This window comes from Cephus cinctus, unplaced genomic scaffold (assembly GCF_000341935.2).
Source record: "Cephus cinctus unplaced genomic scaffold, Ccin1 Ccin1_scaffold0178, whole genome shotgun sequence".
In the NCBI taxonomy this organism is placed as follows: domain Eukaryota; kingdom Metazoa; phylum Arthropoda; class Insecta; order Hymenoptera; family Cephidae; genus Cephus; species Cephus cinctus.
In genome coordinates this window covers 9,257-11,748 of record NW_014332902.1, presented here as the reverse complement: position 1 = coordinate 11,748, position 2,492 = coordinate 9,257, and positions in this window count along the sequence as shown.

Sequence of the window (2,492 nt, the reverse complement as noted above, 5' to 3'; positions counted from 1 at the left end):
GGAGGAATGTTGTGCTGGGAGTCTCTCGACCCCATTGAGAAACGCCATGCCAAGTAGTTCACGCGTGTAGCAATGCGCTAAGTCAGAACTAAAGGCGGCCTGGCAACCGAGATGTGGAAATCGAAAAATCGCACAATAATCACTTTTCGGAAATCCAGCTTATGGCTGTACGTCCGAAAACCGACAGTCTACAGTTAAAATCCGAACGGATAAGGTGGTCTCGTGGAGTAGACTCGGTACAGGAAATAGGAGGACCGAACGGTGCCTATATTTTTCCAAGTCGACGTACGTCGACATACTGTACAACACATTTGATTGTTTCAATAAACCTTCTCAGTTTTGTTCTATTCACGCGAGTTTTAACTCCTTAACCGGCAACGATCCCAAAAATATCTTGACCCTAACCTCTCGAACGAACTCCTCCGTCACCGAGACGTTACGGCACAACATACGTCACAAATGCGACAACCCACAAGTCAGTGCGAATTAAGAAACAAATCCTGGCCAAGACAAACATAGCAGGAGAAGGGTTAGACACCATATTTATGGTGATCCCAAAACTAATAAGAACCTGCATAATCGGAATAGACTTCCTACGGATACACCAGGGGAAGATCGACCTCCGAGAAAACAAAATCTACCTGAGTAACAAGGACGAACAATTTTCGATCTCCTTGGCTCAGCCGATGGAACAACCCAGCACGAAGGACTTAATTCCAGAATGCAACCCCATAAAGAAAGAAGAACTCCAAGTACAAGACTCAATAACGATCCAAGAAGTCGAGGAGAAACTTGCCGGCTGCACTAAACTCAGCCCGTTTCAATTAGACCACTTTAAGAAGACAATATGGAAATATCGAGGTGTTTTTAATAAGCAACCAGGCAGAATGAGCATCTATGAACACAAACTGAATGTGTCAGATGAAAAACCATTCGCTAACCGCTCCTACCCGATACCAGTGAAACTTCGAAATGCCGTCGAAAAAGAAATTGAACGGATGCTAAATTACGGTATCATCCAAAGGTCTAATAGCCCGTACGACAATCCGATTCTCCCGTCAACAAGAAGGATGGATCCGTCAGATTGTGTATTGACGCCCGCAAGCTAAATGAACTCCTCGTCGCGGATGCAGAATGTCCTCAAACTACTGAAGAACTCTTCCAAGGATGCAGCGGGATGAAGATGATGACGAGTTTGGATCTGGTCAGTAGCTTCTCGCAGATCCCACTCCATCCAGATTCAAGAAGGTACACCGCCTTCCTACATAAGGGAAAAAGTTACGAAATGAAAGTAACACCATGCAGACTGAAGACAAGTAGTACCTGCTTAATAAGAAGAGGGGACTACACCTTACATGGGCTGGGGGACAACACCATCAACTTCGTAGATGACATCCCGTGCGTTTATAAATCATCCGAGAAACAATGTAAATAGAAACCCGGTAAGAGGCATGAGCCTAGCCAGTGAATTAGATTTGGCGGAAATCCTCGAACAAAATCCTGTAGATCCAGACGCAAACGCAAAAGCGTTGATAGAATTAAGACATAGGGTGCGCTATCTAGAACGCGATAATCACGAATTAAGAAAAATCATTAAGGAAAGACTACCGCGGAATCTGCTAGAACTGATACAAGCAGAAATGCAGAAGTCAGGACGAGAGCACCAAGAAGCTCAGCAAAGACAGCAGGTAGATATCGCGAGTACAAGGATAGATATCGCGAATCTAGAAATTAAACACCATAAGTTAGATAATATTATACAGGATCTAAGGGAACAAATGGAGAGGATCTCACACCGTGAAACGGTCAAACGAAAGTTTAGGAATAAGCTTTTTAAGACCCAACGCACTATCGAAAAACGTTACAATATATATATTGTGACGTGGTGGATTTCACCCGTCTTGTCCTCGGCGGAAAATCACGCCGAAACGCGATACGGGCCGAAAGGCCATTGCAAAGTCCAGGCAGGATCCACCGACCGCAAGGGCCTAATTGAAAGTTCGATAGATTATTTTATTATTTTCTTTTGTTTTGCGTGTACTCTGCCGGAGTTCGAATAGGTGCTCGCTCGCCGTGCCCGTGAAGACGCGGAGAACGAGAGAGAGGGAGCCAGCTGGAGTCCCTGGAGGAAGGGAGCTGCGACACGCGAGGATCGACACTCGCGCTATCTGCGGACAGCAGCTCTACTGGCCCAGGAGGCGCGCGCAACGCGGGACAGCTTGACGTCACGCGGCAGCAACGCGCACTACTCCGCTGGTACTCAACCACGACGACTGGAAGCGGCGTACACAGCGCCACCCGACTGAGCACCACTACCGACCCCTATGGCATAGCGCCCATCGTCAGTTGCGCATTATATATTTCGCAGAATTATATTTCCGCGAGTTGGGAATCCAGGGACGCCTGGTGCACCCTCGCGCAAGAACGAATGTTACTCTTCGTAGGACCGAGCGGTACGAATTGTCCACAAGAGATGAAAATTATTAATTGTC